At 43.3% G+C, this 16,002-nt stretch overlaps 1 long non-coding RNA gene across 1 annotated transcript; it reads left to right on the forward strand.

The window, feature by feature from the left end:
• The first annotated feature begins 10,899 nt into the window (after window positions 1-10,899).
• LOC118915564 (uncharacterized) lies at window positions 10,900-15,401 on the forward strand. Its single transcript, XR_005026118.2, has 3 exons — window positions 10,900-11,215; window positions 14,133-14,259; window positions 15,337-15,401. It is a non-coding gene; the product is annotated as an uncharacterized LOC118915564 (long non-coding RNA).
• Window positions 15,402-16,002: the final 601 nt, after the last annotated feature.

A 16,002-nucleotide genomic window follows, 5' to 3' on the forward strand; every position in this document is an offset into this window, starting at 1 on the left:
GTTGACTCTAGAAAGGGAGATCTGACTACTGTTTTTTTTCTCTTTTTGCCATCCCATACTTCCTCTTACCTATGGTCCAAGAAAAAGAAAAAAAAAGTTCCTTTGCATTTTACTGGTATCCACACATATTCTTTCTTTCTGGAAGAAGTGTCTTTCCTCCTATGTAAAGTCAGCTCCTCACTGTGTGTTGGATCCTGTCACCCACTCCCTCCCCATCTCATCAGGTTTAAATAATGGGGGGTGGGTACTTAGGATCGAAAACTGTCCCACTGGTGAATGTTCAGTTGTAGAAACTATTGACACAGGGAAGTGTCCACAATACATTCCCATGTAGTTACCATTTCCAGTGCTTTCATTCCTTTGTGTACCTCCTTATTTCCATCTGGCATCATTTTCTTTCCATCTGAGAAAGGACTTCCTTTAACATTTTGGAGTGTATGTCTGGTGGTGATGTATTCTTTCATCTTTATATGTCCTCAAAAGTTTTTATTTTGCCTTTTTGGAAACACATTTGTTGAGATATTATTCACATACCATATAGTTTACTCCTTAAGAGTGTATACTTTAGTGGTGTTTAGTGTATTCACAGAACTGTGCAGCCATCACCATAATTTAATTTTAGAACATATTTTCATCACCCTCCAAAAAAGAGCCTTGTACCCATTAGAAGTCACTGTCAAGTCCTCCCTCCCCTTAATCTGCACAGCCCTAGGCAACCACTAATCTACTTTCTGTCTCTAAGATTTGCCTATTCATAGAAATGAATCATACAATGTAGGGTCTTTTGTAACAAGCTTCTTTCTCTTAGCATGTTTTTCAAGGTGCATCCATGTTGTAGCATGTATCAGTACTTTATTTCTTTTTATTGCCAAATAATATTCCATTGTATTCATCTTTGTTTTTGAAACATGTTTATGGTGGAGAAAGAATTTTGGACTGATAATTTTTTTTCCTTTCAAAATTATGTTGTACTACTGTCTTCCAGCTTCATTGCTTCTGAAGATAAATCTGCTGTCACCCTTTTCCTTGTTCATCTGTATATAATATGCCTTTTTCTCTGGTCACTTTTCATATTTTATTTTTTTCATTGATTTTGAGCAATTGGATTATGATATGCCTTAATGTATTGTCTCCCATATTTCTTGTATGTAGGATTCATTGAACTTCTTAAATCTATTTATAACTTTCATCAAATTCAGAACACTTTTTGCTGTTATTTCTTAAAATATTTTTCCCTAATTCCCCACTACCACACTTGAGATCTATTGTCAGCAAATTTGAAGCATATAATACATTATTTTAACTACAGCTACTATGTTGTGCATTAGGTTTCCAGAATCTATTCATCTTATAACTAAAAGTTTGTAACCTTTGGTCTTTTATAAACCTTCCATGCCTTTTTTAAACTGTTATAACATACAATATATAATGAAATATAGTTACAATCACTTTCAATGTTCTTATTTGCTGATTCTAACGTTAGTGTTAGTTCTAGGTTTGTGTCAATTGATTGATTATTATTCTCATTGTGCATCAAATTTCCTGCTTCTGCATGCCTGCTAATCTTTGTTTGGATGCCAGACATTGTGAATTTACCTTCTTGGTTGCTGGATATGTTTGTATTCCTATAAATATTCTCGAGTTTTCTTCTTCGACACAGCTAAATTACTTGGAAATAGTTTGATCTTTTCAATCTTCCTTTTATGCTTATTAGGAGAAAACCAGGAAACATTTAGTCTAAGGCTAACTATTCTATTCCCTAGTCCTGAGGCAAGATCCTTCTAAGCACCCCACCCAGTTGCCTGTGATTTATGAAGTTTTCCAGTTTGACTCTTGGGAATAGATACTCTTCTCTGCCTTGTGTGAATAGTCTATGCTGTTCCCTTTTGTGTACTTCTTTCCACGGCCTCAGTGATTTTCTCACGTGGCTACACTGATCAAGTGTGTACTGAATACTTAAGAAGAGCCCTCTGTAGATTTTTGGAGTTCTCTTTCTGTGTGGCTCTCTCCTCTCCGGGACTCTGTCCTGCCCTATCTCCCTAAGTCTCCCTGGATTCTCAGCTCTGTGCCTTCAATTCAGGAAATTCACTGGGCACTGCCTGGATTCCCTCTCTCTGCCTCATGGCCTGGAGGCTCTTTCAAGATAGTAAAGTGTGGGAATCAATGGCTCACCTTGTTTGTTTTCCATATAGTCTTCATTGCTTGATGCACATTGTCTTGGAAAGCATTGTTTTATATATTTTGTCTGATGATTTAGGTTGTTTCTGACAGGAGGTGGATCCAGTTCCTCCTCTTTCATCTTGGCTGCAAGTGGAAGTCCTTCATCTTAGAGTTGTAAAGCCACCAAGAACCTCAGATCATTTAGGGCAATTCTTTTCATGGATGAGTGTACTGAGGCTGAACAGATTCCTATGGTTTAAATGAGAAAGAGCCCTGAACTTGGTTGGGATGCAGTGTTCTAGTCTTGGTTCTGTTATTTACTAGTTGTGTGTTCTTAAGTAACTTGCTCAAGAAATAAATGATTTACTCCTGCAACTTCTCCTGTTTGTCATCCTTCCCCTTCTTGGGAATAATTGAAAATAATTTTAACAAAGACTATTGACTTTAGTGTATCAACAGTTACTTCCTCTAGGTCATAATTCAGAATTGATGAGCAAAGAGTGTGGCTCTACTGATGTTGCTCCACTAAGAAACAGGAGTGGACAGACAAATGGAAAAAAAGTGAGTCATCATTTAGTGTGATCATTGAGTACAGATCTGATAGCCCTCCAGACCTTACTCACATGGTTAATAAAGCAGTGAAGTGCACAATATTTATTAAAAATGTCCATCCAAACAGTATTTTAATGGTAATCTAAGCTCTCTAAAATTGAAGCTTATAGGTATCAGAAATGTTGGTTAATAGAACCCCACCATATGTATATGTATGGCCATGATACTCTTTGGAGGTCCCCATAAATAGTCCCCTGTGCACCTTTGCTTAGTTATTTCCTGACAAATCACCATTTTCTTCAGAGCATTTATCACAATCTGAAATGATCTTGTTTACTTTTTTCTTCCAATCTATTCTCTACCCTTACCCCACCATTTGGGCATGAGCTTCATGAGGGCTTGGGCATCCCTCACTGCTGGTTTTAATACTTCACATAGGGCCTGGCACATAGTAGGGCCTCACTGAAGAGTCCTTGAATTGATGGATGAAAGAGTGAAGTTCCTATAGGGATCCAGTGCAGCCAGGATAGAGCAAGACAGCAAGAAACGGAACTCGGAAAATTTCAATCCAAGATCAGTTCTGACATGAACTGCGCCCCTTCATTTAACATGTGTTTACTAAGGACTGATTGTTGAAGGCTCTGAGCCATGCTCCAGATCTTAGACAAGTCACTGAAACTATGCGGACCTTATTTTCTCCCCGTGCAGATGGAGCCGAGCTCTACCTCACAAGATAGTAATGTATGTAAAACCATCCCACCCACTGCAACATTCTACATCATTGTAATAGTGTTGACTACCTATTTTTATATAACTTTATTTTGAATTTCTAATCCTTCTAGAAGTGTCTTCATGATCTCAGTCTGGGAAGGCTTAAACATTTTCCTGTATTTATTATGTAAGTCTCTGCTGATCAAGCAACTATAGTGACTTTTCTTTACCTTTTTTTCTTTTCTCTAGTGGGAGCATCCTAAACGTTTTGGATTTTCTCAGGGAATGATAAGATGTCTTCATCCTCTCTTGACACCTCTCCCTGAGATATACAAGTGTAGGAGGCCTGCTTGGAAGTTGGTCACTGGGGAGGAGAAGAAGAGAAAGGAAAAATTGGTGTTTGCCTGTTGCCTTGGTTACAGGCATCCCCTCCCTTCTGATTAGGGCCTGCCCGCCTGGAAAGCCTGGTTTTAATTTCCCCTTTGAAATGGGGCTGGGTCTTGTTGCCAATTTAGATTTCACTGGTCAGCTGTTTGGCAGATTCTGGCCCCCTGGGGCCATTTCTTTTGCTCGGGTTACTCACTGGCCTTTTTGCAGCCACATCTCCTGGCTCTGACAGTTCTGATTGGGGTCAGGATGAATGGCCTTATTACTGCCGCTCCCTGATCCTCCAAAAAAGAACCACTCTGGCCACAATTGTGGGGTGGAGTGTCACCCCAGGAGATAAGAATGTGATGAAATCCGATTCTACTGAGTGAAATAGCCCACGTCTGGCTAAATGCATTGCACGGCTGGGATGTTGCTAATATCCTTATAAGTGAAAGGTGAACTGTGGGGGGAAAAGAGTGAAGCTAGGTGTAGGGGGGTTCCAACAGCTCGGCTTCACATCGATGGGACACAGTCTGGCTGGTTGTATGGGTCTTGGCAGGTTCATCATCTGTCAGATGAATTTAACTTCCCAGGTTCCATCCCCGAAGGTGCGGGGAGCTGCTTATGGGACGATGTACCAAAGGAAGGTTTTGAGAGCCGGGGTGAGTTGGCAGAGAAGGTCCTAGAAGGAGGGGAATATACAGTCATCATCAGGCTAAAGAGGAGAGATGAAAGCAGCAGCCAGGAGGTAGATGAGGGCAAAAGCTAGGGACAGAGTGAGCCATAAATTGAATTGACGGGATTCAAAAGAATTAAAGCTGAGAATGAGTGGTTGGTGATTACAAAGGTGAGTAAAAGGACTTGAGGGCAAGATGTGGGGTGGAGAAGTATCCGCGTCTATAGGTGCTGGAAATCCACTAGGGCATTTCTTGGATGGAATCGCAGGCGTATCTCTCCTAGGTGTATTGGGGGTGGGGACACGGCTCCCTCATGCTGAGAAATGAGGTCAGACCATGGTATTGTGAAGACAGCATCAATGCTTGTGACAATGCCTTACAAACTGTAAAGTAGTTCCAATATTACCGATTATTGATGTTTACTTATGACAGTAACAACGTGTAACATTTCCCTTCCCAGGCCTCTGGGAGGATCCTTTCCTGCCAGCTGACCTCAGTCAAGTCTATATCCAATCAGCAGAGAGGTTCTAGCATGGAACTTAAAATAAAAGGAGTCAGCCCCACCAATGTCCTCTCAGTGGTCCCCTTGCCTTTATGCAAAACTGGAAGAGGCTTGGGAGAAGTGAATTTTTTAAGCCATGAAACTATCCTATTGAGCTTTTCCTCCAGAGCAATGGGGCTCTTCTTGTCCTACAACCACATAACCCAAAGGGGCCTTTGAAGAATTCTTCCAAGAACAAAATGACCTCCTGGAAATGATTTGCTATCTTCCCATTAGAGATCCAGGCAGTTGGCAACTCAATGATAGCCTTCCTTGATAAAATGAAAATCATAAATTTCTGCACTCTAATATGCATGCAAAGTGCCAGGCACTACTGTCAGTGATGATAAGGTGAAGACATTCAGGCACAGAGCAGTTGAGTAACTTGTCCAAGGTCACACAGCTAACATAAGACAGAACTAGGTTTAGAAGTCAGGCTCTGGACTTCAGACCCCATGCTCTTTTTTTGCATCTAAAGTGTCATACTACCTTTGGGATGTTATCTCAATGACCCCCACAGCCTCATCCTATTTCTGGAAGAAAGAGTATGTCCTTAGTGCTATTTAGTATTAATGAAAGAATTTTAAGTCTGGGGCATATTGTGCACAGTGTTTAACATTCTTGAACTTGAGATCTGGCCATCTTAGCCTCCTTGCTTTGATGTCAAGTTAAACATCAAGGCTTTAATAATAGACTCTGCATATCTTAATGGAGAATAAAAATTGGGCATTTTACATGTGCACAGGAAATTCTTTAAAAATAACCAAATATTAGGAGTTTATTTTTTATTCTTAAAATAAGAAGTTGATTTATCTTAAAAATTACTCTCCAGAGCTCTTCTTAAACAGTGTATTTTTCAGATGGCTGTAATGTTAATGTCTGTTCAACCTGCATGAGTAAGACACAAAACCTCATATTCACTCACGCAACATCAATCCACCGTCTCCTTTCCCCTGGATCATTGCAGAAGCCTCTTAACTGGTCTCCCTGCTTGTGTCCTGCCCATTCTGCCCTCCACAGTTCATGGGTGTTTCTTCACCTAGTACATAGGAACAAACATTTCAGAATGAGTATCAGAATAGTTCACTCCCTCTTTGCTTCATTTTTTCCCTTCTAGGTCATTTCTTCATTCAACAAATATTTGCTTATGGGGGTGGGGGTGGGGGCAGGAGCTCTTCTAGGTGCTGGGAACATATCGGTGAGTAAGACAAAGATGCCAGCCCTTGAAGAGCTAGGAGAGGAGACAGAATAATAAAATACAAGTAATAAGTAAGGGGAAATAAACAGAGATTGTAAAATTAAAGCAGGGTGGGAGATCAGGGGGCAAGGGCTAGAGATGGGGTGAGGAAAAGTCTTTCCAATTTTAAAGTAGGATAGTCGCATCATTTGAGCCAAAACCCATCTCATCCAGAGGAAAAGCTGAAGACCTTACCATTGCCTATAGGAGGACCCTACAGGCTCTGGACCTCCCCCAGTTTGTCTGTCTTCTCACTGCTGTTGCCCCAGACCCGTGGTCCTCAAACTTTAGTGAGGATCTCCTGGAAGGCTTGTTAAGCCACACATTGCAAACACTGATGAAATCTAAAAAGAGTTTGCAGTTTAGTTAGTAGTGTTGTACCAATGTTAATCTTAGTTAAAAATGTGTCATGACTATGTAAGATGTTAACACGAGGGAAGCTGGGTAAAAGGGAACTCTCTGTCCTATCTTTGCAATCCTTCTGTGAATCTTGTTACTTCAAAAATGTAAGTTCACATACATGCGCTGCTGGGCTTCACCCGAGTTCCTATTGCCACAGATGTGGATTGGGCTTGAGAATTTGCACTTTTCAAACTAGCCCCCAGGCGATGCTTGTGCTGCTGGTCTAAGGACACAACTTGAAGAACCGCTTCCCTCCATCACTCAGCTTCAGCCGCAGTGACTTCCTTAGTTCCTCCCAGCACAGCTCTCCAGGCTTCACCCCAGGCCATCTGCATTTGCTGAACTCTCTGCCTGAAATGCAACTCCCTTAAGAACAGGATTTGCAACGTCCACCCCATCACCTCCACGTCTCTGTTTAATAGGAAAGCCTGCTGACTTGGTTTAAAAGGTACCCCACTCCTCAACCAGTATCCCCTGTTCATGTTTGCTCCATGGCACTCATTACCATGCGACATTATGTACCCTACTATTTGTATATTTCTCTGTCTCCTGTCACTTCCGTCCTGACACGTAAACTCCATGAGGGTTGCTTCTCTACTTCATTCTCTGCCACTCATTTTCTTCAGCACTTAGAATGATACCTGATCACAGTATGTGCTCAAGGACTTCATTTCTTGGATGAGTGAAAGAAGGGATAGAAAATCAGTCCCTGGGGATGGTGCAGCAGCATGGCCAAAAGCTCAAATTCAAGAGTCTGAAAGATTGGGGCTCAAATGCCTACTCAGCCATAAAATTTTGCTTAATCTTCAGCAAGTTACTTTCCTCATATAAAATTGAAGGGAGTCCCAGTTGTAGTATATCCTAGGGAAATGAAAGACTAAATGCAAAAATGCAGATAAAGCTCTTAGCACAGTGCTGGGCACAGAGTAATTGAGAAATTACTCCTTCAGTAAATGTCAGCTAATGTTATTGTTGCTCTACAAATTTGGTCTTGGTGATTATTCAAGCAGGGCCCTGCATTAAAATTGAACTTTGTATAGGAAACTATTTCTCCAGAAGTGGTGAAAAGTGAATAATGCTGCTATAACATGAATATTTGTGCTTCTTTCCCCAATTCAGCCCTTGGATATTAATCCCTAATGTGATGGTGTTGGAGGTGGGGCCTTTGGGAGGTGATTAGGCCATCAGGGTGGGGCCCTCAGGGAGGGGATTAGTGTCCTAATAAGGGGCTGAAAAGACCAGTTTTCCCCTCTCTCCACGTGAGGACACAGAGAAAAGGAGGCCAGGGTCTTTGAGCCAGGAAGTGGACTCTTACCAGACACCAAATCTGCCAGTGCTTTGATCTTGGGCTTCCAGCTTCCAGAACTGTAAGAAATAAATTTCTGTTCTTTATAAGCCATCCAAGCTATGGTGTTTGGTTATAGCAGCCCAAACAGACTAAGGCAAATCCTATGGGTAATATTTAAGCTACTAAGAGAAGAAACTATCTTCAAATACTTTCAAGTATTTTCAAAGTATCCAGTTGGTGTTCAGTTACAGACATAATATATATATATGTATATATATATTACAAATAATTCTATATTACCATGAAACTAAAATCCCTAAGAATTGCTCCGAATTGTAATTGGAAATGCCTTAAATAAACGTTATTGACCTAGTTTATGTTAAAAATTATAAAAATGTATTTCTGTATTTATACTTTATTTATAAATATATAAATGTACCTATTTATATACATCTAATTAATATTTATTGGTGTAGTATATTAATTGTATTGCATTAATACCAATATTATACATCAATAGTATATGTAAATATTATAATACACCTTAGCATGTTAATATATCCCTTTAAATTGATACAAATATTAATATTTAAAGCATTTCATCTATTTATATCTTTACAAAGGTATTTATTTATAAATATTTGTATTTATTTGTAAACAAGTAAATCGTATTCCATGATTTGAAATCCAGATGGGGCTATCTTTAACTAGTCTTGATTAACACAGCTTTTATGTAGCTCCGTGCCTGCGTGAGCACAGCTCCTCATTCACGAGCACACACGTTCCTCCACATCATCTTCCACCATGTGCAGAAGGTAAGCCATTTCATCCAGGGACAGCTGAATCAGGTTGGAACCTTCCTACCTTTCTCCATTGTGCTCCTTCCAACACTCCCATCCTGGCTGCCAACTCTGCAATAAAAGCTTCATCCATGGTCGCATCCTGGTCAGCAAACCTCAGAACTGGAAAAGATGAGTAATAAATTGGCTGCCACTGGCCTCATAACGGTCAATGGCAGACTCAGAGGCAAAAGTTTAGGAAAGAAGAGAAGTACACTTGCAATAAGTGAAGGGAGTCAGACTTTTAATAGGACCAGCTCTCGAAATTAAAAACACAAAGGCATTTAAAAAACACAAAGGCATTTAAAGAACAAAACCACAAGCTCATCAAGGTTACCAGGCATACGTCAGTGTGCTCATGGTGGGGAAACAGCAGCATTCTTACACGATTAGCATGTGCAGGAAGGTTGGACATAATCTTTGGCTATTAGCATTGCACAAATCAGGAAGATGGTTGATTTTGCTAGGGGGTCCATGCTAATGGGGAAATGCTCAAAGTTTTATTTATTTGGGGTACCAGAACCAGACGTGATTTTTTATTACTTTCAGGGTACAAGGTTTGTCTGTATGTTTTGCCCTCCTGACTGCAGAACATGTTGTGTGTATTTACTGATAATGGTGGTTGAGCAAGATGTCAGTTCTGCTTCTACAACATTTCCTTGGTTGCAAAATTCAGCTTTTACTCAGGATACAGCCCTTGCTGTTGTGTTCTGAATGAGATTCCTGTTTTCCTCAGCTGACCAGCCATTTAACTAACAGCAGCTGCCACTCACTGAGTGTGCACAAAATGCCAGGGACCAAGGTAAGCCCTTTCTGAGAGAACAGTTAATACTTATTGAGCTTTACTCTGATCCAGGTTCTTCTGTTCTAAGGACTTTACATGCATTATCTCATTCAATGTTACAACACAGGAGGTAGCTACTATTTTAATCTCCATTTTATGGATTAGGAAACTGAGGCACAAGAAGATAAGCGAATTCCCTGCTAATCACCCAGCAGGTGAGCAGAAGAGCTGAGATTTGAACCAGACTCCTTAGTCCCAGCTGTGCTGTGCTATTCTGCTCCTAATATATTCCCCATTATTTCATTAAAACCTCACACTATTCTGTGGCGTGGCCATTATTACCCCCATGTTATAAATGAGGGACAGAGAGTTTAACTCATTTGCTAAAACTATACAGAAAATGGCAGCGCGGGTTTAAATTTGAAACTTTTTGTCACCAAGATTTTCTGGTACATGATGCCTGTAAGACATCTTGGTTCCTCCTGGACACTGTATGGCCTTTGCACAGTCCACGTGGCATGGCCCTGTGATGTCTGACTCACTTCATTGCTCACCCTGGTGCTCAGAGATGTGAAATGCAGGCATTCTTTGACTGTTGGGATGAAGGGCGATTATCTTTTACTACAAGAATTCATTATCTTCCAGTGATCGGTTACATATGTCGATTCAGTTCGGCCTTCAGTAAGAGACTTCAGCGTGCCGAGTCCTTTGTTGTGGGTATGTTTTGGGGTCAGGGAGAGAGAACAGTTTTGTCTAAGGTACAGCTGCCTCTTTCATAGAACTTATGATCCGATCGGGCCAGTAAAGATGACATTGAGACACGCATGTGCCTTGTGCTGTGTGCTACTGATGGAATGTTACAGAAGTTCACAAACAGGGGTGCTGGAGCTCCTGGGCTGGCCTCTTGGGGGATGAGGACCTTAAAGGACATGTGGAATCTGGATGCAAGCAGGAAAATTCACCAGGCATGGACCGAAAGGTTGAGAGGAGGCCAGTGGGAGGAGGGAGAGGGAGCTGCATTTCCCGCTGTAGGTGTAAGATGCAGAGCTGGGCACTCAATATATATTACTTCACTGACTGCTCAAGTTAGCCCTGAAAGATGGGAGGGATTACCCCATTTGACAGATGAAGAAACTGAGGCTCAGTGAGGTTAAGTTGTTTTTGGCCATATAGATCTTAAGTGGGAGAGTGGGGTTCAAACTCAGTCTTGACTGGTGCCAAAACTCATGTTCTTCCCACACTTCTAGGATTTTATAGGACTCCTAACTTCCCTGGGAGCAAAGGTCAACACAGGCAGCCTGACTCCTGTGATGGTAAATTTTGTGTCAGTCTGCCTGGACCGTGGGGTGCTGAGATATTTGGTTAAACAATATTCAGGATGTGTCTCTGAGAGTGTTTCTGGATGAAATTAGCTTTGGAACAGATAGAAAAGAACCAAAAGGCTGAGAAGGGAGAACTTGCTTTCTCTACCTGAATGTCTTTGTGCTGGGACTTCGGTCTTCCTCTGTCTTTGGGCTCAAATTCAGGTGAGAGTTTGCACCATAGTCTCTTCCGGTTCTGAGGCCCCTGGACTTGGACTGGAGCTGCACCGTCAGCTCTCCTGGGTCTCTGGCTTGCCAACTGCAGGTCTTGGACATCTTGGCCTCCGTGATCAGGTGGGCCAACTCCTTATTCTTTCCTCTTTCTCTCTCTCTCTTTACTCCTCTCTCCCTCCTTCTCTGCTCTGCCTCCTTCCCTCCCAATCTCTGTATCTATATCTCTATCTAATCTCAACATATCCGATGGGTTCTATTGCTCCTTGAACTCAGAACGAATACACTCCTTTCTGACCTCATGGCAAAGATACTTCACTTCTGCTTTTGATGAGGCCTGAACTCTGCCTGGCCCCTTGGAGGTTGGTAATGGGACAGCTGCAGTGCGAGGGCCTCGAGCATGACAGGTCAGGAGGCTGGGTCCCAAGGGGTGAACACAGTGGCCAGGGCCATGGCATGGGTTAGCCATCTGGGCCCAGCAGAAGACAGAGGCAGGGTCTGGAAGCAGACCCTGAGGATGTGGGCGTAGGAGGGCTTGAGAAGCTGATGCTTCCCAAAGAATGCAGCCGACCTCTCAGAAGCCTGCAGTGGGCACAGTCGGTTTGAGGCCACCACCTACGTGACAGGCAGGCCCGCGCCAGGAGGTGGAGATACCGAAGGGAGTCAGACACACACCTGGCCCTCATCAGGCTCTAATTTAGTTTGCAAGGATGGGCAAAGAGATCATTTTAATACCATGCTATATATGCTGCTATTCCTTCAGCCAGCCGGCCTCTGCGCTCAGCCTGCATATGGTTGGCTTTGCCTTGGAGAGATAGCTGAGTGCCTACTGCAGCATGGTCTCTGGCACGTGGGTGTGTCTGTGTGAGCTGCCACCCTGTGATCCTGCAGGTTACAGCACGCCCACCCCATGGAATAGCCGCATCGCTTGGATTTATTGTTCATTCTTGACGAATCATTTTCATATAGAGGATCACAATCTGGGTATATCCTGGAATGAAGATTCTCCTTACGTGCTTTATATATTGAAATTCTATCAGCCTGCTAGAGCAAAATGGATACTTGTTATTGCAAAATGCTATAATAATTAATAATGGCAATAAAAGCTAAGGATTTTAAATATAAAACAGTTATCAGACCTTCCAAATAATTATTAAGGAGACAGTGTGATGCTAATATAGATATTTTAAAGGCAGTGGGTTAACTAGATAACTTAAAAAACACGTTAATAGCCTTTTTGAACCAATAAATGTTTATGAAGTTTGTATAATACATGACAGGATAATAGAGATAATGGAGATTAGACTAGAATGATCCTGCTTGTAAAGTTATTTGGTATGCTAGTATTTGTAACAGTACTTAACTAGCCTCTCAGAATCAGATTTAATTTTTTGATTTTTGTTTCCCATTTAGGCCATGAGTCTTTTGACAAAAAGTTTTATTCAGAATGCTTCACCTCTTGTGAAGAGGAATTTAAAAAAACTAAAATGCCAACTTTGCCTCCTAAAAAGGGAAAAACTCCAAGATCGTGTGCAACAATGCCTATGATAAACCTTCCCCTAGACGTGAACGATAATACAAAATAGGAAGAAAATAGGAGCCCATGAGAAAACAGTGTGACACTCAACCTGCACTTTGGTCTGGTGGGTCAAACTGTTAAAGACCAGACTTTACAAAAGTCCAGTTTAGCTCTGAGGCCATGGAGGCTCTCGTTGGTCCGTCCTTATCAGGGTGGAGAGCAACTTCCTCACATGGTGCCCACATCCGTGCGAGCAGCCCCTTTACCGGCCCTGAAGGGCCTTACTCTCCCACTGCCACAGTTGAAAGTATAGTGACTTTCACAGTTGAAAGTCCATATAGTGACTGCCGGAGTGGGTGGTGCTGAGAAATTACTGGACCAGCACTGTAAAGCCAAAACTTTACATTTCAACTGCTAATATTTTAATAATAAAGTTGTAAGTCAATGGTTGACTGAATTTCAGATTCATGTTGTAGCCTGCTACGCACAGTTTCAGATTCTTCAGGCTGCATCCGTCCATCTGGTGCCACTGTGACCATCAGCTCTGCCAGGCCCTGGCCAGCCTCCTGCAGGTGCCTCCTGATGGCGCCTGGCCTCAGGCCCCTGAGGGGGCCTCTCACCTTCTGCCTGGGCTTCCCTGTTGACACCAAGGGACTTCAAGCAACCTGAAGACTTTTCAACTCTTTGGAAGGTCTGATAACTGTTTTATATTTAAATATAAATTTATGGCATTAAGCTGATTATGCCTCCAGTTGAGAGGCATTGACCAACTAATGATGGGAACTGGTGGATAAATTCTTTCCTTTCTCCTTGCCACACAAAGTCCTGAGACTCAGGATGTATAGCTCTCCCGGGATGGTCCCACAGGATCCAACAGCCAGTCATCCTTAGCTGTGGCCAGTTCATAAAGCCTCCTCCCCCGCCTCTCCCTCTGGGGTTTAAAAACAGGAAGACACATTCTTTGCTATTCTTTCCCTCAACAGGTTCTTCTCTGCTTGGGTGTGGGCTGGACTCAGCACCTGCTTTTAGAGAAGAGAACTCAGCAGAAGTCACGGGATGTCGCTTCCATGGTTAGGTCATAAAAAGACTGTGGCTTCTATCTTCGCTGTCTCTCTGGTGTTGGCTGAATCGTTTCCCTGCCCCATGCACCCTCAATTCATATGTCCCATCCTTAATCCCTGGTACCTCAGAATATAACTGCATTGGGAGAGAAGGTCTTTATTTAAAGAGCTGATTAAATTCAAATGAAGCCATTAAGACGGGCTCTAATCCAACAGGACTGGTGTCACTATAAGAAAAAGAGACGCCGGGGAGTGTACACACACAGAGAAGCCATGTGAGGACATGGGGAGAAGGTGGTCTCCATGCCAAGAGGGGTCTCAGGAGAAGCCAGCCCTGCCAACACCTTGATCCTGGCCTGCAGAACTGGGAGAAATAGCGTTCGTTGTTCAAGCCACTCAGTCTGTGGTATTTTGTCAGGGCAGTCTAAGCAGACTAAGACACTTTCTTTTTCTTTTTCAGATTGCTGACTCAGGGGGCTGCCTGTTTCCAGAGGCCGGGAGAGGTTGGCAGGCCTTGTGGAGCACTGCCAACTCCACATGGGAGGCAGATGGGAACAGCATCAGGACGGCTGTACTCCATGGCCGAGGTACCTGAGAGCAGCCCCCATATGGGCCCCCAGACTCTTTCTAAGGAAGTGTGGTCCTCACACCCTACGGTGCAGAGCAGGCCTTTTGTAGACCGGCCGAAACTCAGTCTCTAGAGCCGAGAAGTCCTCGCATTTGATGCTGTATGTTCTCACTGCCCACGTGACCTTGGGCTAATCCCCAAATCTCTGCAAGCCTCAGTCTTCTCATCTGTAAAATGGAGACAATCAAACTACTACTAGCGGTAATAATAATAATAAAAACTATATAATACTTAACTGAGCACCTACCACATGCACGGACAATTCTAGGTATATTTCAGTTACTCTTACTGAGATTCATTCTATGTAAGGACAGTCCTCTAATGGGTTCCTAGTATTACCCCCATTTCAAAGTTAACAGGACTTACAGGGTTGAGTTGGAAGGTTTAAGGGAGTTGCAACTTGTAGAGCTTGTAAGGTGCACAGCAAGGTGCACATTAAAGTTCATCCATCTTTCATCTCTCCTTCCCTCCCTGCCTTCCTGCCTTCTTCCCTCCCCTCCCCTTTCTCTTTCTTTTCCTGCTGAGAGCTAGCCTCTGTCAGCTCCATCCATTCCTCCTGTGAGCCCCTCCAGGGGCTGTGATTCCAGCACATGGGCTGGGAGCTGCTGGGCCGCTACAGCCTGGGTTTACTTGGTGTCCAGCTCGGGGCTGGGCACATGGTCGGAGCCAGAGCAGCGTGTCCTATACTTTCCGTGGAAGATGTGTGGCCCTTGAAGCTCTTTCTTAGATGTGCCTGCTGGTCACCTCTCAGACTGACCCATAAAGCCCAAGGGCTCTTCTAAATGGCAAAGGCAGTGATCAGATTTGTTTTTCTTCCTGAGCCCAGCAAATGGCTTTTCAGTTTCTGTCCCAGGTGGCCGGGATGTCCAAAATTGTGTGGCTGTCACTGAGACTACTGAAGCCCAACTGAAGCTGGCTGGTGTCCCAGATGCAAACATTGCTCTCCCCTGAGAGCCGAACCCAGCCACCCCTCAGGAATGCATGGCTTCTGAGCAATGCCCGGCAACTTGATTCACAATTTCTTTTGATCCAACAGTAGCAGAGCCCCACCTTGGAAGTAACACTGGGTGCACTACTGACTGGAGCAAATGTAATGTGCTGGTAAGTGTTCTGAGTGCCAAAGAATACTGGCTTCTTACGAGAACCTGGGCATTCGCTAGTCTCTTGAATGGTCCCATGGGGAGTCCACCAGCTTGACCCTCCAGAATGAGCAGGGCAGGCTTCACCCTCTCCAAATGGGTTACACTTTGAGCATCTGTCTCCCCAGGGTTCTGCGGGAAATCCTTTCCAACCTGAATTCTTATCAGCTGACAATCCACGTGCTGTCAGCCCTGATGGAGAGGATGGTGGGAGAAAAGCTACCACTGCATTAAGGGCACAGGTTAACTGGGTGATTGAGTTTCCATAGTGCTGAGAGAGCCTACAAAGCCTTTGTATAAACACTAGTTTGATCGTGAAAACAGTTCTCCCTTCTTCCACTGAGGGCAGCAGACAGAGTAAATATTGACAAACGGAGAAGTTTACTTTCCTAAGAGGCCCACCGCAGGTAAACGGGGCAGGGGAGAAAAGCTCTGGTTGACTCATTATCAACAGAAGGAAAACCGTTCTCTCTGGGCACCTTCTTTGACGTGGTCTTTGGTGTGGCTGGAGGTTTATGAGGCTGATGTGCTACGCTGAAACTTGGCAAGGCAGCAGTCTTCAC

The sequence above is a fragment of the Manis pentadactyla genome, chromosome 10 (assembly GCF_030020395.1).
Source record: "Manis pentadactyla isolate mManPen7 chromosome 10, mManPen7.hap1, whole genome shotgun sequence".
NCBI lineage: Eukaryota > Metazoa > Chordata > Mammalia > Pholidota > Manidae > Manis > Manis pentadactyla.